Source organism: Notamacropus eugenii, chromosome 7 (genome assembly GCF_028372415.1).
Source record: "Notamacropus eugenii isolate mMacEug1 chromosome 7, mMacEug1.pri_v2, whole genome shotgun sequence".
NCBI classification, from domain to species: Eukaryota; Metazoa; Chordata; class Mammalia; order Diprotodontia; family Macropodidae; genus Notamacropus; species Notamacropus eugenii.
The window spans coordinates 44,289,769-44,313,202 of NC_092878.1; the positions used below are offsets into that span (position 1 = coordinate 44,289,769).

At 37.5% G+C, this 23,434-nt stretch overlaps 1 long non-coding RNA gene across 1 annotated transcript; it reads right to left on the reverse strand.

The window, feature by feature from the left end:
* Window positions 1-7,587: 7,587 nt before the first annotated feature.
* LOC140513544 (uncharacterized) lies at window positions 7,588-22,334 on the reverse strand. Its single transcript, XR_011970226.1, has 2 exons — window positions 22,070-22,334; window positions 7,588-10,194 (listed from the first exon to the last, which is right to left on the reverse strand). It is a non-coding gene; the product is annotated as an uncharacterized lncRNA (long non-coding RNA).
* Window positions 22,335-23,434: the final 1,100 nt, after the last annotated feature.

Below are 23,434 nucleotides of genomic sequence, written 5' to 3' on the forward strand. Positions count from 1 at the left end.
GTATTGCACCTTGGCCAGTCTTTCTGGTATTTTCACTCCTACTCCTCAACTAACTGACCAAGATGGAGAAGTTAGACTATTCCTTGTTCTCCATTGCCATTTCCAGACTCCCTCTAACAAACACCACTCAACCTTTCTTCCTTTCAGGCACATGCTGCTCAAATTTATCACTTAATCCAGATGCTGATGGCTTCTATCTGTCAACTTTCAAGGCATTTTCCTTACTTCCTCAAGAGTTCAGTGCCTCACTTAGAGTTTTCTTTCTCTTTGCAACAACTCATGATCTCATAAAAGGAAATATATTAATGTTACCCTAACTTCTCAGTTCTATAAGCTACTTCATTCCTATTTCATCTCAGCTACACACAGATGGTCATATGATTTTTCAGTTCACCCACAGGTGTTCCACTTCCATATCCATGAAATTCCTTTATCACATCATAATCTTTTACAATTCTATTTTTCTCTGTGCCTTATTACCCATTAAATCTATTCTTTGTCCTCACCATGACCTCCATTTCCTTTCCTTTGCAATTCTTCCTTAGACCTATATTCCTTTACTGACTAATCTGTCCTCCTTTACTTATCTTGACCCTTTGGTGAATTAGTTCAACTCTCCCAATTCTCTGCATTCTAATCATTTGCTCTCTGATCCTACTTTGAATCATGTCGTATAAAGCTAGAACTTAGATTACTCTTCCTTCCCCATACTCCTCCTATGTATGTGCTACTGAACTGGAATAGGGAAAATAACAAAACTGTACTGTGTCTAATGCAAATTTTTGTTACACAATCTCAACTGGGTGCTCAATTCAAGGAGGCAATTATATTACAAGTCCTTAATGTATTCATTATCCCAATCACCACAGTGCCTATTCCAAACCTTTTTATTCCTCCTCAAGCCTCCAATTGTGCCCTTTACACCAACCCTCTTACTTGAAGACCTCATCTTATACTTCACTGAAAAAATTGAGGCCATGTACTAAAAGCTACCTCTTCTCTCCTTCTTATCTTCTCACACCACCCAAACATATTCCCCCATAATTTCCTCCTTTTCTACTGTTTCAAATGAATAAATGGCTCTTCTCTTTACTAATACAAGTTGATTCCTTCCCTCCCATTACCTCCTTCAGACTACCTCAACTGTGATCCACCACTCACTCTCTCTGATCTTTAATCTCTTCCTAGCATATTCATTGATTCATTCATTCCATTATCTATCTATTTTTGCTTTCATCATGCTGATGGGATAACATGCTATGGGAACCCCCTTGAACTCTCCTTCCCACTTGATCTGGCATTTGCCTGAGCTAGCTCATAAGCCTTTCATTATTGCTTTGTTCAAGTTGCTTCCCACCCTTAATCCCATCAAAATCCCATACTCTCTTTGTTTTGACCTCTAATCACCCCAGTCCCATCAAGATCCTCAGACTCCTTCTCCAGATCCTTCCTAGACCTTTCCTCCCAGACTACTAGACCACCCCTAGATCCCTCCCACAGTCTTTCTGCATGTAAGACCCATTCTGTTTCCATGAAGGTGGCTCAGATTCAATCTAGTTCAGATTCTATCTGGCTTGCTTGTCAATAAACATCACAGGGGCTCAGATTCTTTAAGAGTCTAGCCAATGGTGAGATTTCTTAAGTGTCTGACCAATATGGTGGATCTTTTTTTAATTAAATTTATTTATTTAACTTTTAACATTCATTTTCACAAAATTCTGGGTTACAAATTTTCTCCCCTTTTATGCCCTCCCCCCCCAAACACCAAGCATTCTAATTACCCCTATGACCAATCTGCTCTCTCTTCTATCATCCCTCTCTGCCCTTGTCTCCGTCTTCTCTTTTGTCCTGTAGGGCCAGATAGCTTTCTATACCCCTTTACCTGTATTTCTTATTTCCTAGTGGCAAGAACATTACTCGACAGTTGATCCTAACTGAGTTCCAACTTCTTTACCTCCCTCCCTCTCCACCCCTTCCCTTTGGAAGGCAAGCAATTCAATATAGGCCAAATCTGTGTAGTTTTGCAAATGACTTCCATAATAGTTGTGTTGTATAGGACTAACTATATTTCCCTCCAACTTATCCTGTCCCCCATTACTTCTATTCTCTTTTGATCCTATCCTTCCCCATGAGTGTTGACCTCGAATTGCCTCTCCTCCCCATGCCCTCCCTTCTATCATCCCCCCCACCCTGCTTGTCCCCTTATCCCCCACTTTCCTATATTGTGAGATTGGTTTTCGTAGCAAAATGAGTGTGCATTTTATTCTTTCCTTTAGTGGAATGTGATGAGAGGAGACTTCATGTTTTTCTCTCACCTCCCCTCATTATCCCTCCACTAAAGAGTCTTTTGCTTGCCTCTTTTATGAGAGATAATTTGCCCCATTCAATTTCTCCCTTTCTCCTCCCACTATATTTCTCTCTCACTGCTTGATTTCATTTTTTTTTAAGATATGATCCCATCCTCTTTAATTCACTCTGTGCACTCTATCTCTCTGTATGTGTGCGTGTGTGCATGTGTGTGTGTGTAATCCCACCCAGTACCCAGATACTGAAATGTTTCAAGAGTTACAAATATTGTCTTTCCATGTAGGAATGTAAACAGTTCAACTTTAGTAAGTCCCTTGTGACTTCTCTTTGCTGTTCACCTTTTCATGGTTCTCTTCATTCTTGTGTTTGAAAGTCAAATTTTCTTTTCAGCTCTGGTCTTTTCATCAAGAATACTTGAAAATCCTCTATTTCATTGAAAGACCAATTTTTCCCCTGAAGCATTATACTCAGTTTTGCTGGGTAGGTGATTCTTGATTTTAGTCCTAGTTCCTTTGACTTTTGGAATATCCTATTCTATGCCCTTCAATCCCTTAATGTAGAGGCTGCTAGGTCTTGTGTTATCCTGATTGTATTTCCACAATACTTGAATTGTTTCTTTCTAGCTGCTTGCAATATTTTCTCCTTGACCTGGGAACTCTGGAATTTGGCCACAATGTTCCTAGGAGTTTCTCTTTTTGGATCTCTTTCAGGCGGTGTTCTGTGGATTCCTTGAATATTTATTTTGCCCTCTGGTTCTAGAATCTCAGGGCAGTTTTCCTTGATAATTTCATGAAAGATGATGTCTAGGCTCTTCTTTTGATCATGGCTTTCAGGTAGTCCCATAATTTTTAAATTGTCTCTCCTGGACCTATTTTCCAGGTCAGTTGTTTTTCCAATGAGATATTTCACATTATCTTCCATTTTTTCATTCTTTTGGTTTTGTTTTGTGATTTCTTGGTTTCTCATAAAGTCATTAGCCTCCATCTGTGCCATTCTAATTTTGAAAGAACTATTTTCTTCAGTGAGCTTTTGAATCTCCTTTTCCATTTGGCTAATTCTGCTTTTGAAAGCATTCTTTTCCTCATTGGCTTTTTGAACCTCTTTTGCCAATTGAGTTAGGCTAGTTTTCAAGGTGTTAATTTCTTCAACATTTTTTTGGGTCTCCTTTAGCAGGGAACTGATCTGCTTTTCATGCTTTTCTTTCATCTCTCTCATTTCTCTTCCCAGCTTTTCCTCCACCTCTCTAACTTGATTTTCAAAATTCTTTTTGAGCTCTTCCATGGCCTGAGCCCATTGGATGGGCTGGGACACAGAATCCTTGATTTCTGTGTCTTTGCCTGATGGTGAGCATTGTTCTTCCTCATCAGAAAGGAAAGGAGGAAATGCCTGTTGTCCAAGAAAGTAGCCTTCTATAATCTTATTTCTTTTCCCTTTTCTGGGCATTTTCCCAGCCAGTGACTTGACCTCTGAATATTCTCCTCACACCCACCTCGCCTCCTGATCCTCCCAGCCAAAGTTTGGGGTCTGAGATTCAAATGCTGCTTCCAGCCTTAGGGCTTTTGATGGGGGCAGGGCTGCTATTCAGTATGAGATTATGTTCAGGTGGTCAGGTCGGGGCAGGGCCACCTCTCAGGCTCAATTCCCTCAGGTCTATGCACAGACCTTCCACAATGGATCCAGGCTCCTTCCCGCTTGGTGAGCCCCGGTCTGCCGCCGCCTCTCAGCTTCTACCTCCCGGGGGGACCTGAATTATGGGGGCACCCCACTCCCCTCTCTACCCGCCAAAAAGACTCTCTCACTGACCCCCGTCACCTGCAGGTGGAGGGACTTGTGCAGCCTCTGGAGATCCCGTCTCCGTAGCCGCTTGGATCTGTTTCTCTCGGTGCCGCGGCCATGGCCGCGGCAGGTCTGGGCTGGGCTCCGCGTCTGCAGCACGTCGGACCTTTTGCGAGAGGTTTGCAGGTCCCTCTGTGGCTGGAGGGACCCCCGTGGCCGCTGGAGATCCCATTCCTGAAGCCCGCTCGGATCTTTTCCTCTTGGTGCCGCGGCCGCGGCAGGGCTGCACTCAGCTCCCAGTCCCGGCGCCCAGTCCACAGCGCGAAGGACCCCCAGCGAGAGGTTTGCAGGTCTCTCCGGAACAGAAATCTCCCTCGCTCCAATATTCCGTGGCCTCTGGGTGCAGAATTCACCGTGAGTTACTCCCCTGTAGCCGTTCTATGGGTTGTGAGTTCAGAGCTATGTGTATGTGCGTCTTTCTACTCCGCCATCTTGGCTTCGCCCCTCCAATATGGTGGATCTTAAACAAACTTTGTCTTTGCCTGAAAAAGGCTTGAGTCAAATCCATTTGGGCAGGATCCAGCATGTCAGTATTTTGGGGTCCCAAGTACTCCAACCTCAACAATGCCATCTTTAGTCAGATAAATTGATCTCATTACTGTCCTCCCAATAAGTCAGGTATATTCCAGACTATCTATTTTCATGTCCCAGTAAGCAAGAACGTTCTTGGTGTTTTTCATCAGTCAGTAGACATTTAACCACCTACTATGTTCTAGGTAGTGCTTTAAGCACTGGGGATACAAAAAGAGGCAAAAGATATTTCCTACCTTCAAGGAGTTCACAATCTAAATGGGGAGAGGAGTAAACAAATATCTACAAACAAGTTATATACAGGATAAAAAAATGATAAAGGAAGGCACTAGAAATGAGAGGTTGGGAAAGGTTTGCTGAAGAAGATGGGATTTTAGTGGAGCTTGAAAATAGCCAGAGAAGTCAGGAAGCTGGAATGAGAATGGAGAGCAGTCTACACATAGGGTACAGCAAGAAACAACAGCCAGAGCTGAGAGGTGGTGTATCCTGTTCTTGGAACAGCCAGGAGGCCACTGTCACTGAACCAAAATGCATGTGACAGAGAAGGCTTAAGAAAAGTGGAAAGGGGAGCAGGAGGAAGAGAGGTTGGGTTAGGAAGGGCTTTAAATGCCAGAGAATTTTCTATTTGATCTGGGAGGTCACAGGTAGCCCCTGGACTTTACTGAGCCAGGGAGTAGCATGATGGGAACTGCACTTTAGAAAAATCATTTTAGTGACTGAATGGAGGATATATTGGAGTTGGGAAAGACTTGATTACGCCACCTTCAGCAGGCTATTACAGCAGTGCAGGTGTTAGGTGATAAGGATCTTTACCAAGTTAATGGCGGTATCAGAGGAGAGAAGGGGGCATATTCAAGAGATATTTCAAAGGTAAAATCTGTAGATCCTGGCAACAGATTGGCCACTGGAGTGAGAGATTTTGAGGAATCAAGGATGATGCCTAGGTTATGAACCTGAGGCACCAGGAAGATCTGTTCAAATCTTATTCTTCAATCTCCTACTTAAATTCAGTTCTCATATTACTTTACTAGAGATGCAGGCTGTCATTCTCACTGATTTTTTTCCCTGAATTACAGATGGACTTAAAGTTATTACCATACAAGTTTATATTTAATCATTCTGTAGTTATTTCCTAAGGGCTTATCTGTCTCACCAGTTAGATTATAAGTTTCTTGATAGCAGAGACCATGCCTTATTTTTTTCTCTTTTATGCTCCATGGCACCTAGCACAATACTGAACCCATAGGAGATATTCAAGAAAGACTTGCTGACTGATTAAAAAAGAAATGAGAAGTGATTTTCATATAAAAAAAAAAAAACAAACAAAATTGTTTAGTTGAAAATTCCCAGACTATGCATGACAAGTGAGCCCTGAGCATGAAAGTGTAATTTTACTGGGGGGGGAGGGGATCGGGAGGGTACAATAACCTATTTTAATAATCTTTTTAACTTGATAAATAAAAGATCAAGTCCTTGAACTCAAAAAACTCTGTGCCGTTTATGATAAATTACCAGGGGTAAAAGTAATAGAGGAAATTCATTGAGGTCAGTGAATCATGTCATGGTATTCTAAGTTATCATTCACTTTTGAATTGCATCTACATTTATCTAACCCAGAAGGCTGACCTGAGTAATCAGCCTCATTTGCTATGTCAAGCTTTAGTCACTGACAGGAATCAATCAGAATCCATTCATACAGGATTACACAAGGCAACAAAACTAAGTGGGATCCATGCCAGTCAAGGTCAAGGCCTGACTAAGAGGAAACTGACTTTATATTATTTCACTTTATGGGCTTATTTCCTAATTCTTTCAGGTTAAAAGATGGGATATGATTTCTATTTATAAATATGTAGGTAGTATTAAGTTATTTTAAGTGCTAATACAAATGACTAACTCATTTTTTTTAACTGTGAGAATTAGAGGATAATTAACCTTGTGAGAAAGTTTCATGAATAGTACAAGGATTTAATTAACCCCAATAACTGTCTCTGGAGTCCAGGGACCTGACTTCAAATTCTACCTCTAATTCTTATTACCTGTGTGGCCTTCCAAAATTTACCATTCCCAAGCCTCAGTTTCCTCATTTACCAAATGAAGTTAGTTAAATAGCCTCCGAAGTCCTTTTCAGCACTAGATTTGTGATCCTCAGATATACTAATGATTCTAGTTTTGAAGATCTTTAAGTAAGAAGTTCCTTTAAGGTCATCTTAAACTATGAAGAAACTACAAGTTTGTTCTATGAAGCATTATAATTGCTTTCATGTAGTGACTATTGTATCAAGTATTGAAGGCATGTTGTGTGGTCATATAGAAGAAGAAAAAAGAAACACATTGGTCTAAGCCCACTATGGATGAGTGAACTGAGTCCTAGAGAGATAAAGCAAGTTGTATAGTGTTACATAACTAGTTAATATGACAGGTAATATTTGAATATGACTCTTGCCTCCTTAGCCAATGTTCTTTTAGCTGTACCTCAATGGAGAAGGAGATCAGTGAGGACAAAAGTGATCAGAGAAGGCTTCATGTAAAAGGCTTTAGCACATGACCTTGAACAGAACAGGCATGTAATAAATACTTGTTGATTTGATCTGAAGTTTCTGTCTGGAATGAATAGATTTATAGAGGGGAAGAATATTTGAATAGAGAACAACATGAGTGAAGGTATAGATGAGAGAGAGAGAAACAGAGAGAGAGAGAGAGAGAGAGAGTGAGAGAGAGAGAGAGAGAGAGAGAGAGAGAGAGAGAGAGTCAAGACAGATTAAGAAAAGTCTTGGAAACAAAGGAGAAAGAGGATGTGGTTAAAAGTGGATCCACAAGAGGGTCAAACCACTCTGCAGGCATGTCCTGTGAGGGTTCTCATATCCACCTTTCTTCAAACATTGAGGCAATAGTAATGCATAGAGAAATCTGTGATATTTAAAATAATGGCTTTATTATGTGACAGGCCTTTTGTAGCAATAATAATTAACCATCTGCAGCTCACATGTCACAAACAGACCCTCATGATGATTCACTGCTCACCAAGGCATGAAAAAACTATTATTTACTCATTAGCACACTAGCTTAGCATTGTTCCTTTAGTTACCAATTTCTATGCTATAAATTGTCACAATCCCTATTTTGAACTCACTTTCAAACTGTACAATACCTGCATCCTGATATGCTGCCAGAAAATTTGAATCTCCTCCTTGATTTTGATGTGATTTGATTTATGAGAGAAGTGGAGAGTTGCTAGACAACTCAAATTTTCTTACCAGAGTAAAATAGATTCCCTGTCAATGACTAGATGCCATCACATGCACCAGAATACAGAAGAGTACACAATGCAGAGGACTTCACACATACAAATTCTTTATGAGTGCATATATACATACACACACACACACACACACACACACACACACATACACACATTTCAGAAGTGCGATGTCTGACACAGATCTTTGTGAAAGGCATATACAATCTAAAAAGCTTCTGGACTCATTCTAAATGCTGTTATCCAAGCTGCGCTAAATGCTGTTATCCAAGCTGTCATAACTATATTGCTGTTTAAAGATATTGCCTGACAAGAAAATTGAGAAAGCTCTCAGGCTAGTAAATCAAAATGCCTCCATTCTACCCATGGCTAACCAGACAGATGAAGCCCAAGAAACAGACATTGTTTTTATGATATAGTATACCATAAATATGTGATACAGGAATATATGATATAGTCTCTAATCCTCCTCTCTCTGCAATTTTTTTGCTTCTCAAATGAAGAGGAAAAAGGGAGGAGTTATTCACTGAAGTTTTTCCAGTGCCATCTCTGTTGCCTCTTCTCAAAGTATTCAAGAAATAAGATATTTTATACAGATGTAATGGTGTAATATCATTGTATACATATAGAAATACCTTACATAATATAAATGCAATGAAAATTTCTAGGTGGTATTGTATGGAAATACGAAACAAAACTGCCAGGTGGTGAAAATGTTGAGAGTGTACAATGCAAAGTACAATGCAGAGAATTCTGGACTTCTTATCAGAATCTCCAAATTTAAGCCTCAGTTGCCCCACATCCTGAAGGTGTAACACTGGAGAACTCATGTGACCTCCCTATAGAGAAATCAAAGGATAATAAATTTAGAATGTAAAGTGAACTCCAAGGTCATTTATTCCAAAACCCAAAGAGGTATGTGGTTTGCTTAAGGTTATATAGTTAGTAAGAAGCAGATCCAGGATCGTAAACCAGATTTTCTTGCTCCAAAGTGCTCTTTCTGCTACATTCATGCTTCAGATAAGAAATTGGACTGGGCAAGACTTCTTCCAATGTTGAAGCAACACTGAAGCTCATTGGAGACAGTAGATGAACTTGAGACTTGAAGTCAGGGAGAATTAAGCTTATATCCCTCTTCAGGTACTTACTCACTGGAAAGGCACTCACTAAACAGAAAGTTTTCCTGATTCCTCTCAACTCTAGAGCCTTCTCTCTGCTGATAATTTCCATTTTATGTCTTGTAGTTAGCCAGATTGCGAGCTCTTTGAGGGAAGTGACTCGGTTTTTTGTTTGAATTTTACCTTTCTTTGTATTCTTTAGGTTAAGCACATACTCCAAGATACTCCAGTTGCTTAATAAATGCTTCTTGGCAAGTTGCTTAACTGCTGCCTGCCTCAGTTTCCTCACCTGTAAAATTGGGATAATTATACGACCTATCTCATAGTATTGTTGTGAGGATAAAATGAGATAATATTTCTAAAGCGTTTTGCTTTAAGGTTTGCAACTTCAAATCCCTGCTGAAATTTAACCTCCTTTGTGCAAGCAATTTCCAATCAGTGTAACTCATCTGGGGCCAGTAACAGATACTTTTTGTGCCTACCATTATCTTCCTTATTGTTCCATGGAGCATGAGATGTTCCCCTTTTTGTCGTTTCTTCAGAAGATTTGAGTATATTCTTTTTGGGGAAAAATCACATGGCTTTTATTAGACAGAGTGAATTAGATTTCTTGTTTCTCCTCTTCCTAACTTTCTTGTTCTTCTGTGTGTAATATGATCTGTTTGTTGACATTTTATGTTGGTTTTTATTCTAATGGCTTCACCACCTAAGTGACAGAGCTTGGCATTCCATATACACATATATGTATATGTATATGTGTGTACACACACACACACACACACACACACACACACACACAAAAGCTTCTGTACTGGGATGATCTGGGTTAGTTCCCGTCTTTGATGCATACATAGTAGCTGCATGGCCATGGACATATCATTTACTCCAGTGGTCTAGGCAACCCCATCTAAGATTTGAAGTTTCAGAGAAGACGCTAACCTGTATCAATAGAGGGAATTTTCTTATCCCAAAGTTCTTCATAGTCATGAAATCACTGGTCCAAACCCTGTACTATTCTGTGCTTCCTCAAAACCCTTTTCTGTTTCATTTCATTCATGGATTCTTTCTTCCATTGTCTCTGGAGCCATCCTCTTTATTAAGCTAGAAATATGGAGACTGACTTGCACTTGAAATACAGCATCTCTGGAAAGAAAAACAAAGTAATGAAAGATTATTCCTTTCAAGTGTCTGGTACTCTCCTTGTTTTACTTTTTTCAAACTGGATTTAAAATTTTATTAGAAACTTAAAGAGACATCATGGTGTAGCGAACAGAGGGCCAACCTCAGTCTATAAAGCCTGGCTCTCCCTGATACCTGATACCAATACTGTGTGTCCCTTGCCAAATTGCCAAGTAGATAGATTTTCCCTGAAAGGAGAAATTTACAACAATGAAACTATAGGTGCAAATAAATAACAAAAAAATCTATGTAATACACACTGCATCACAATACTCTTCCAGTCACTCTGAATTCCCCTTAGGATCCTTTGTTCATTCCTTCCTTTGTTTCACACTTTTCTTGATGTGATCATTGTGAGTATATATTTTATTCATCTAATTCTGCAAGTTTTGATTTATGTTATCTCATAAGTCTTTTCCAATTTCTCCGTATTCTTCATATTTGACAGACTTAACTGAATTACAGTATTCTGTCATATTCTTGCTTATTCACCCATTCCCCTCTTGTTGGAGATTTTGGTTGATTCTGTTTTTACTTATTTTTGGAGGGTGGGGTGGGAATAGTGATGCTAAGAAAACTATTGGACAGATAGTGTTTTTAATTTTTTGCTTTTGGTAATTTTTCAAGGTATATTTTCTAAAATATATCAAAGAAATGATTATTTTTGTAACTCTTAATACATCCTGACTGATTTTTTTCCTCAAAACTTCTTCATGTATTTATTCTATGCCATCAATAATGAATGTTTCTTCACAACACTGCACATGTTGAGCTTTGACACTCTTCATTGTTTTGCCAATTTGTTTTAATTCTCATTTCTCTAAATTTAATGAGGAACATTTCTTAGTGAATTGTTGAAAACTTGTTTTTCCTCTTTTCAAAATTATTATATCCTTTGGGGGGAGGAGCCAAGTGGTGGAGTAGAAAGACACACATATGCTAGCTCTGGACTGACAGCCAATAAAATATCTGTAAAGAAGAACTCCCAACAAATTCTGGAGCAGCAGAGGCCACAGAACAATGGAGCAGATGAGATTTCTGTTCCAGAGAGCCCTGAAAACCTGACGCAAAAGGTCCATCATGCATCTGACCCAGACCTGAGCCCAGCCTTGCCTTGGCCATGCAGCTCCGGGAGGAGCAGATCCCAGCAGGCTTCAGGGACAGAATCTCCAGCAGCTTCGCAGGTCCCTCCACCCACAGCCGATGGGGGTGAGTGAGTCTTTTTGGCTTGCTGAGAGGGGAGTAGGGTGTCTCCATAACTCAGGCCCCCTCAGGAGGCAGCAGCGGGGGTGGCAATGGACAGGGGCTCCCCAAGCTGGCAGGAGCCCGGATCCATTCTTGAACGTCTCTGCATAAACCCCTTGAGGGAACTGAGCCCCAGAGAGGCGGCCCTGCCCCCACCCAAGCACCTGAACCATGGAAGAGGTCAAAAAGGATTTTGAAAATCAAGTAAGAGAGGTGGAGGAAAAACTGGGAAGAGAAATGAGAGAGATGCAAGAAAAGTATGAGAAGCATGTCAATACCTTGCTAAAGGAGACCCAAAAAAATGCTAAAGAAAATAACACCTTGAAAAATAGGCTAACTCAATTGGCAAAAGAGGTTCAAAAAGCCAATGAGGAGAAGAATGCTTTCAAAAGCAGAATTAGCCAAATGAAAAACGAGATTCAAAAGCTCACTGAAGAAAATAGTTCTTTCAAAATTAGAATGGAACAGATGGAGGCTAATGACTTTGTGAGAAACCAAGAAATCATGAAACAAAACCAAAAGAATGAAAAAATGGAAGATAATGTGAAATATCTCATTAGAAAAACAACTGACCTGGAAAATAGATCCAGGAGAGACAATTTAAAAATTATGGGACTACCTGAAAGCCATGATCAAAAAAAGAGGCTAGACATCATCTTTCATGAAATTATTAAGGAAAATTGTCTGGTATTTTAGAACCAGAGGGCAAAATAAGTATTCAAGGCATCCACCGTTCACCGCCTGAAAGAGATGCAAAAAGAGAAACTCCTAGGAACATTGTGGCCAAATTCCAGAGTTCCCTGGTCAAGGAGAAAATATTGCAAGCAGCTAGAAAGAAACAACTCAAGTACTGTGGAAATACAATCAGGATAACACAAGATCTAGCAGCTTCTACATTAAGGGATCGAAGGGTATGGAATAGGATATTCCAGAAGTCAAAGGAACTGGGACTAAAACCAAGAATCACCTACCCAGCAAAACTGAGTATAATACTTCAGGGGAAAAAATGGTCTTTCAATAAAATCAAGGACTTTCAAGCATTCTTGATGAAAAGACCAGAGCTGAAAAGAAAATTTGACTTTCAAACACAAGAATGAAGAAAAGCATGAAAAAGTAAACAGCAAAGAGAAGTCACAAGGGACTTACTAAAGTTGAACTGCTTACATTCCTACATAGAAAGAAAATATTTGTAACTCTTGAAACTTTTCATTATCTGTGTAGTTGGTGGGATTACACACACACATACACACACACACACAGACAGAGAGCACAGAGTGAATTGAATAGGATGGGATCATATCTTAAAAAAAATGAAATTAAGCGGTGAGAGAGAAATATATTGGGAGGAGAAAGGGAGAAATGGAATGGGGCAAATTACCTCTCATAAAAGAGGCAAGCAAAAGACTTTTTAGTGGAGGGGAAAAGAAGGGAGGTGAGAGAAAAACATGAAGTTTACTCTCATCACATTCCACTAAAGGAAGGAATAAAATGCACACTCATTTTGGTAGGTAAACCTATCTCACCATACAGGAAAGTGGGGGAGAAGGGGATAAGCAGAGTGGGGGGGAGGATGGAAGGGAGGGCATGGGGAGGAGGAAGCAATTAGAAGTCAACACTCTTGGGGAGGGACAGGATCAAAAGAGAGAATAGAAGCAATAGGGGGCAGAATAGGATGGAGGGAAATATAGTAAGTCTTACACAACACGACTATTATGGAAGTCATTTGCAAAACTACACAGATATGGCCTATATTGAATTGCTTGCCTTCCAAAAGAAATGGGTGGGGAGGGAGGGATGAAGAAAAGTTGGAACTCAAAGTTTTAGGATCAACTGTTGAGTACTGTTCTCGCTACTAGGAAATAAGAAATACAGGTAAAGGGGTATAGAAAGTTATCTAGCCCTACAGGACAAAAGAGAAGATGGGGACAAGGGAAGGGAGTGATGATAGAAGAGAGGGCATATTGGTGATAGGGGTAATTAGAATGCTCAGTGAAAGTCCTTGATTTTATTGAAAGACCATTTTTTCCCCTGAAGTCTTATACTCAGTTTTGCTGGGTAGGTGATTCTTGGTTTTAGTCCCAGTTCCTTTGACTTCTGGAATATCATATTCCATGTCCTTTGATCCCTTAAAGGGGAGGGGACAAATGGGGAGAAAATTTGGAACACAAAATTTTGTGAAAATGAATGTTAAAAGTTAAATAAATTAATAAAAAAATAAATAAATTGTTATATCCTTTGATCATTTATCCTTTATGGACAAAGAGTTACAATAATTCATTTTATATTTTTAATAGCACTTTACATATTGGAGATATTGTTTTTATATGTCTAACTCCTAAGTAGTACTTTTCATTTTTTATATATATATATATATATATATACATGTACATATAATTTACATATATATTTCTATATATCATACATATGGGTTATAAAAATGATGTACTCAGAGACATTCATATAGTTATATTGACTTCTGGCTTTTTTTTATTATTTTGAAAGAAAAAATTGCTCTTTTTCTTTTTGGTACTTTTATGGTGAATGGCTTTTGGATTGTATCAAACTAAAACAATAAATATAGAAGGAATTTTCTTCCACACCATAAAAATTAAAATAGCAATAAATATGCTATGCAATGGGGAAAAAAAAGAAAAATATGAGAAGGATCCCCATCGAAATGCTGGTATGAAGCAAGGAAATCTACTACCACCAGCTTTATTTGTCAGAATATTAGAAATTTGAGCAATTGTAATAATAGAGGAAAGGGTATTAAAGGGATTAACATCAGAAATGTAGAGGTCAGAGTAACATCTTTTTCAGAAGAAACGAAAGTGTATCTATTAAATGCAAACACACTAATCCCCTAAAAATGGGAAAAGAATTAACTCTCAGAGATAGTCTGCATTCTTATTTACTCACTACTGAGATACAAAAATTGTATATAAAAAGAAACCCCTATATGCAATGAAAGCAAAAAACATGAAATATTGTCGAATATTAGGAATGCACAGAACCTGTGGTAACTATAAAACTATAATGTCAAAGACAGAAATGGTCCAAGTAACTAGAGTAAATTTCAAAGTCTCATGAAACAAATATTTTGATATGTGTACAATATATGCAAAATACTACATCTATTAATATAATATAAACACTTTTATATTTAAAAGTGTTTAAATTTAATTTAAACTTTTGTGCTTATATGTTTAATTATGTCGATAATCTCTTTGACAATGAACTAACTTGGTATACCTCGTATAAAAGTTGTTTGGTCAGGATGAATAATTTTTTTAATATATTGCTGTTTTTATATTGGCTAATATTTTATTTATTATTTCTTCATCTATATTTATAGGCAAAATTGTTCTATAATTTTTCTTACTGTTTGTTTACCGAGTTTAAAACGAATATCTTTTTATATCAGAAATGATGCAGGAATGTTCTATTTTCCTGTATTTATGAATAATCAATATAAAAGAGATATTTGTCCTTAGAAAGTCTGAGGGAATTCTGCTGTGAAATCATCTGGACCAAGTGTTTTTCTCAGGGATAGTCTTTTGATAACATCTTTTTTTTTCTCTCTGAGATTGGACTATTTAGATAATTCACTTATTTTTCTTTCAGTTTTAGCAATTTATGTTTAACATGCTCTTATATTTCCCTCAAAATTATTGATTTATTAAGCTGTAATTGTTCTTTTCCCAAATAGTTTTGGGTTCTACATTAAGACCTTTCTTTAACTTTTATAATTCTGGTGATTTGTGTTCTTTCTTTTATTCAGAATTGGGCTGATGTTTTCACATTGTCATTGATCTTTACAAAAGGCTACCCCCTGACTTTTATTAATTTAATTTTTCTTCCATTTTCTATTTTTGACATTTCAATATCTCTCTCTCTCTCTCTCTCTCTCTCTTTCTCTCTCTCTCTCTCTCTCTCACACACACACATACACACACACACACACACCAGTTCAAATTAATTAATTTCCTTATCTTTCTTTAATTAATGTAGACATTAATGATACTAATTTGCTTCTAAGGTAAATTTTATTTTCTGAAACTAAATAAATATTTCTATCTTTTAAAGTATATGTAATATTTCTCTCTGACCTAATAGGTGACCAATTTTTTTTCAATGTTACATGAGAACTTTAGAAAAATGTGTATTCCCTGCCACTCCTAATTTTGCCATTTCTCCAGGTAATTCAGGCATACTTAAGAGAGATTGCCTCAGAGCCATGTGGCTCTGAGAATTGGGTTCAAATACTGCCTTTGAAAAAAACTAGCTGTATAACCCTGGGCAAGTCACTTAACCTCTTAGTGCTCCTAGAATTCTGTAAGACAATAATTTTAAAAGAATTTGCCAACATGCATTAGAAGGAATTTCCTCACCTGGGAGTAGGAACAGTCATTATACTGACTGATATATCAGTTAATTCTAACATATTAACTAAGTGATTCATATCTACATTTTCTTTATAGCCAGTCTTTCTTATTTGATTTGTTACATTCTGAGAGTGGAATATGGAGGTCACATCCTATTATAATGCCTATGTTTCTTATTAGATTGATAATCATTCTTTTATAAATTTATCTTTCAAAGCATTTGGTCCAAATAAATTCAGAATCATTATATATGTGTTAATTTTTCTTGCATTTTTATGAAATACCCTTATTTAATTTACATTTTTTCCTAATTTGATTTTCTCTTTACCAGATAGCATTATTGCTAATCCTGCTTCTTAAAACTTTAATAGTAAGACATATATATGTATATATATATATACATACATTTACATATGTGCACAGATATTTGTAACATGCAAAAATTAATAAATAAAAAATCTCTGATTCATATCATTCACATCTATTTTATAAGTAATAAATTCTATTTTTTTCTCTCATTTTCCATTTTTCATGGTATTATCTATGAGGAGTAGTCTTACTCTTCCATAACTATTTCAACAATTAGTAATTTGGAAGTAAAATAAATAGTATTTCTGTTTTTAGGCTAAAAACATTATATTTCTTTAAGTTCTAACTCCTTAAAAAAAATCAAGATAGAAAGTGTTTTTGCCACTGAATTTTCTGCTTCTTTTCCACCATAATCTTTTGTTTCTGTTCAGTTATTTCTTCAGTCATGTCCAACTTGTGGTGACCCCATTTGAGGGTTTGTTGGCAGAGATACTGGAGTGGTTTCCCATTTCTTTCTCTAGCTCATTTTACAGATGAGAAAACTGAGGCAAATAGGACTAAATGACTTGCCAAGAGTCACAGAGTTAGTAAGCATTGGAGGTCAGATTCCAACAAAGATGAGTCTTCCTGACACCCAATCAAGTGCTCTATCTATCCACTGCCCTGCTTAGCTGCCCTCAATCTCCATTAAACACATTTCATTACTGGAAGTATTTTAATATTGTTTAGCCTTTTGTGTTAATTATAAAATTAATATGTTTATACCATGTATTATTTTCTTCATGTTATAGTTAAGAAAGTTTTCATACCTGCAGTTATATATATATATATAAAATTATGTACATATTCTATGTATATATGTATCATGTGTAAATACATAAATATACACATATATATTTATTCACATATGTGTACACACACATATATTAGAGAAGGGTATACAGTACAGCATAACCCTCAGTCCTGATTTCTCTCCCAAGAAGAGAAATTTCTGGTGAGCAGAAGAGGGATAGATTTGCCTCAGGCAGGGAGAGAAGAGAAACTCAAACTGCTAATGCTTCTCCAAGGAAAAGAGACTTTTATGTCTTAGAGAAAGGAGTTTGTCTATTTCTTTTTCAAAATTAGTTTGTTTGCTTTTTGCTTCTATTATGACCGAGAAGTATCCCACAGAATTGGAACAACATAATTGGAGAACTGGAAGGACTTCAGCAGTCATGTTGTACAAACCGTACATGAAAGGAATCCTCATTGTGCCTGCCATACTGGACACGTGGTTAAAGACCTCCAGTAAGAGGGAAGTAGTCAACTCTACTTTTAACATTAGGCCTAAATGTGCATCTTCACCCTCCGAAGTCAAATAGAATAAGTCTATATCTTTCATCCACATAATAGTCCTTCAAATTGTGAAGATACCTCTTATTCCCTTTCCTACCCCTAAGACTTTCCTTCTTCAGTTTAAAAGTGTCCATTTTGTTCCACCAGTCTCCATATGACATGTACTCAAGGCCCTTGACAATCCTACTTTAAATCCTCTAGATAGTATCGTATCAAATCACTCTTAAAATGTAGCATAAAGACCAAAATAATCCTCCAGAAAGCTTTTATGAGGGGAAAATAGAATGGGATTTTCACTTCCCTAATCCTGAAAGTCCGGGCAGCTGGGTGGTATAGTGAATAAAGTGCCAGCCCTGGAGTGAGTAAGTCCTGAGTTCAAATTTGATCTCAGACAATTACTAGCTGTGGTACACTAAGTAAGTTGTTGCCTCAGTTTCCTCATCTGTAAAATAAGCTGGAAAAGGAAATTACAAACTATTCCAGTATCTCTAACAAGAAAATCTCAGTTGGGGTCAGGAATAGTCATACATGACTGAAACAACTCATCAAAAACAATCTCGAAACGTATGCCTCTTAATGTAGCTTCAAATGACACTGGACTTTTTGGCGGGGAGGAGAGGGTTCTTATTTCACATTGCTGAGATATTTTTCTTCTATACCACTAAAATCCCAGATCTCTTTCAATATGATTTCTATTCAACCATGCCTCTGAGTATAAAACTATTCCTACTGCATTTTACTTTGGATGAAGAATGTAGGCCTGGGGTTAGCAAACTATGGTCCGAAGGCCAAATTCAATGTATGCTTCTGTTCAACCCTTAATTTTAGAAGGATTTTTACATTTTTAAATAAACTTCAATTATATTTTAAAAGATTTAAAAAAATCTTATCTTGCTTGTTTAAGATGTTGGACCAACAGGCTGTAGATTTCTGATCCTTTATCTACTTTGTCAATATCTTTTTGGAACTGAACTCTCTTATCCACTTTCTTAGATGTCCCCCTCCCAGTTTGCTGGTGTATCCAAATTAGATGAACTTGTCATGGATAAAAATCCAAGTCAATGATAAAAATTTTAAACTATTCAGGGGCAAGCATTGGTTCCTGGATTTATATTGGCATGGAATCATTAACAACTATTCTTTGAGTACAGGTATCCAATTAGACTTCAGTTTATCAACAGTATTATTATCTAATCTACATCTTGCACACTGTTCACATTTTCACAAGAATTGTAGGGCTATACGTTATCAAAAAGAAATCACTAAATGTAGTTAAGCTATATCCACAATATTCCCCTCATCTACTAGGTTAATAATCTTGTCAAAAAGGGAAATGAAGGTAATCTGGTGTGACCAGTTCTTGATGAAACCATGCTGGCTCTTTGTAATCACACCTTCCCTTTGGAGATGTTCGATGGTCTTTTGTTTAATGAACTGTTTTAGAATTTTCCCAGGAATCATGTTCAAATTCACTGTCTTTGTTTGCTTACTTTACTCTCTTCCCTGTTTTTAAAATTAAGAAATTTATACCTTTAAGTTTATGGTATCTAGCCTATTTTTCAGAAATTATTAATGGTGGTTCAGCAATCCCATATCAGAATTTGATAGTTCTTTAATTCCTCAAGGAGCGAGTTTATCTGGGTCAAAGGACTTGATTTCATGAAAGCCATGAAAATAACATGCTCTCTCACTCTTTCCCTTCTTGGTGTGACATTTAAAAAGTATGAGACATAATTTCTGGGCAATTAGTCATTTTATTAATAATACTGACATTTTAATAAAAGAGGTCAGTGGCTTTCTGGAATGCCAAAGCCTCTGATGGCAGCAGGCTCAAGGTTTATATGGCCTTGGAAAAGTGGGTATTCAAGAGGGTGGCAGTCACCTCTGATTGTTTAAAAAAGTAATGAGAGAATGGATATTACAATGAGGGCCTGGAACTATTCTAATGAACTTTGATTATGCCAACTACTTCTAACTTACCGTTGGAGGAGGAATCTAATCAAAGAATTTATCCCCACCCAAACCTGAGTAGAACACAATGGGATTTAATTCATTTTAAAGTTGAGTAGGATCTGACCAAGATTGAGGAGACTTAATTCAATCTCATTTATCAGTAATGTCCTTCAAGAGACTGAACTTTGAAATGAAGACTACAGAAAAAAGGGAAAAATCTGGATCTTCCCAAATCACTGGTTATTCATAAATATATCTCTCACTGTTGTGAACTCCCTGTTAACAATTTTTGCTCTGTTATTTCCATTGCAAAATCCATTCTCCTTGGCAAAGAAATGATCTGATTTTTTGTAGCAAAGGGAAGGAGACTGATTTAGGAAGTCTACTGCACATAGCAGGTTTGTCTGAGAAGGCAGAAGCTTCCTTTCAGAGAATTACTTTGTGGGGAAGTGACCATGGGGAGGGTGAAGAGCACTATTTTCTGCTATCTGGGGATGCTAGATGGCTGAAACAGCAGCCCAGAAATGCCTAAATTTCTGTCAGCTCTGAATGAAGGGAGGGATAAATGACCCTGTGTTTGCTCCGGGAAGAAAAAAACCTCTGTGTGTGTGTGTGTGTGTGTGTGTCTGTCTGTCTGTCTGTCTGTCTGTCTGTCTAGGGCCTGTCTATGTGCTATGCAGTTCTGTATCTGTTCAACATAGAAAAAGAACATCGTGTGGAGCAGCAAACAGAAAAAAAGAAATGGCTCAGTAACCCCTACATCCTTGATACATATTGGTAGGAAAATGATAATGATGGATGGTCTCTATTGGTAGCGTAAAGAAAATTAACATAACACAGTGAATCAGTGCCAGTTCTGACAACCAAGACCAGCAGAACATGGTGGCTCTAGCAGCTCCAATTCTCAAGCTTCTTAAGTTAAATTTTCCAAGTTGTTATTTTATTTAGTCTCTCTCTCTCTCTCTCTCTCTCTCTCTCTCTCTCTCTCTCTCTCTCTCTCTCTCTCTCTCTCTCTTCTCTGTCTCTCTCTCTCTCCCCCTCTCTCTCTCTCCTCTTCCTTCTTCCCTCTTTCTCCCTCCCTCCTCCTCTCTCTTCCCCCTTTTCTTTTTCTCTCTTCCCCTTCCTCACTTTTTAAATGTTTTCCTCCCTTTTTTTTTTTTTTTATCAGGGCAGACCTTTAGTTGAGTTTTTAAATTTATCAAAGGACTCAAGTAGAGCAATGTCCCTTGTATTCTTTCTTGAGAGACATTGTAGCACAGAAGATACCACACTGGATAGGTAATTGGGAATAATTAGGTACAAATCCTGTTTTACCAGCTGAGTGGCTCTGAGCCTATTATTCGGCCTCTCTGTGCATCAGTTTCTCTACCTATAAAATGAGGATTCTATGGTTTCTAAGATCCTTTTTTACTCTAAATTATACATGTCATCTTACGAGAAGTCCCTGTTCCTTTGCTTTCCATGCTGTCTTGTTCTTAAATTGAACTGTAGTCATCTTTGGCAGAAACTTCAGATTTTACTCTGATGACTGTCATGGTTTTCCTGTTTGCCCACACCTATTTGTCAAAGACCTACACTTTTATTCAATCTCCCTAAGCAATTCCTTGTCACAATTGGCAAATCCACAAAGACCCTGGTCCAAAGAATTTCAAAATCATCTTACATTCACCATTTCCAATCCTTGTTTTCCACAGCTGCTCCCCTTTCCATTAATCTTCCAGTTGTTAATATATACCTTCATTTAATCATTTGGGACTTTAGAGTTTTTCAATTAATTTGTGTTTTACTGGCTTAGTGGAATAATTAAGAAGTTAGACTTCAGAGGTTACTTGAAATTTCTTGCTTTAAAGGAACTGAAAAGAATTCATTTTCTGTCTGGTGATGCCATTACTTCCCCAGCTTTGTGTAACTCTGAAAGCAACTTATCTAAAATCATGAAAACTTATAGACTACAACACTCAGAGGGGCAATATTCTGATACATAGTTTGGCAAAAAGAGATGTTACTTTATATTTACAGTCCCTAGAGCTGCTCTCTTTGTAATTAAATATCCCCTAGAAAACAGTCATAGTGAGCACATTTTAACAAATATATAAATGTTAAGTCCAAAATGTCCATTTTTAGTACCTATCAAAGTAAAACCTAAAACAACACCGATTTGACAAAATCTTATGAATGTTGAAACCAAGCCCGTCTGACCTATATTCACAGATCTGTGAAGAGACAATGGAACCAGTTTTAAATTACTCATCTTATTCCTAATTACAGTAAATTGTGGTCAGCAAATTGATTAATTGCCTTTCAGAAAGTCCTTGAGGAATTACTTAAATGACTTAAGTATAATTTCATCCTAATGTAGCTCAGACAGCTTGTGGGTTTTTTTTTAATTATATCCTCTCAATCTATTATCCTTAGCTAAAGATACCCCAATTACAACTTCTCTTACTGCATTTTTTTCAGTACTTGAGTTCGTCTTGCAGAATTATTTTTTATTTCCAAAAAAATAAAAATTCCCCCCAAAACCTGTAAATCTATAGCCTGGGTTAAAAATACTAAGGCAAAGCAAATACAGGGAAATCATTTTGTTACATATACAAAAGACGCAGAGTTACCTTTGATTCCTTGCTCTTTTGAGTGTTACATATGCAATGAATTGCCAAGTTTTCTTGATGCACAACATTTCTTCCATCTGACCTCATCTCTTGAATCATACAGTCACTCTAATTCAGGCCCTCATCACCACTCATCAGGACTATTGCAATGGCTTCCTAATTGCAATGATTTCTTGAAATATAGCTCTGGAGAAAAAAAAAAAAAGATGTTAAAAAAGCCCATTGTGTTTTAAAAGGGGCTACTTCAGTAAATCTTTAAACTCAATTCACTATAGCTTTCATTAATTTGTCAATCAAGCCTCTATTTCTCAGTGTTCAGATTTTGATGACTTCCTTAGAAGAAGCTTAAATAAGAATTGTTGTCTGTTTTCACCAGAAACTTTGAGGGTCTTACCCCCAGATTCTTTTGTGATAGTAAATCTGGCCATCTTTTGTCTCAGTTCTTACCTAGTCCTTAGTCCTTGACTGGGTATGGCCTCAGACATTTGTGTTTGTCCTTATTTCTCAAAGAGGACCATGACATCAGGGAGATGATGACATGATTTGCAGTTGACTTTGATTTGAGTGAAGGAGGGCTGTGCAAGGTCACCAGCCTCACTTTCTCCTCCTGAGCCATGTGAGTTCAGTGTTCAGATCTTCATCAATACAACTAGAAATGACCCAGGATGCAATGAGACAACCTGGCCTCTTTAGGCTAAGGTCTTTTCAGGTTCTTACTTTGAGTGACATAAAGCCTATTCAAGGGAAAAGGCCTCTTTAAGTTGTTGATCAAGGGATGGCCCTTTTAATCAAAAAAAGAAAATAAAACAAAAAAATCAGACTAGGACGGGAAGACCATCAGGGTTCCTGGACAAAAGAGAAACAGTTACTATTTAGTATTTACAGACAAACTGAGACCTGGGAAAGGCCAAGGTCACCCACTGCATGCTGGGCCATTTCTAGTTTTTGTCTTGTCAGTAAACTCAGATAACTCTGGAGGAAAGAGTGAGGCTCGTGACTGTACAATTCTGTCTCACTAAATCCAATTCTTGTGCAAGTCAAGACATGACCCTCATGAAGTCATTGATTCTTTCTGAGAACAAAGGTCTCACCTGGACAATTGCCATGACTTCCTAATTGTTCTCCCCCAACCTTGTCTCTCCTGTTTACCCTCCATTCTCTACATAGCTGCCAAGGATATCTTTGAGGCACAGGACTGGTCATAACACGCCCCTGTTCAAAAAACTCCAGTGAATGGATCATTCTTCAATAAAATATAATTTCCTGATTGTTATTATTTCAAACCATGTATAGTACTTCTTTTTATGTATTCAGTGGTCAAGTTAAACTGGCCTTCTTTCCCCTCATGTATAAAATTCTGTCTTC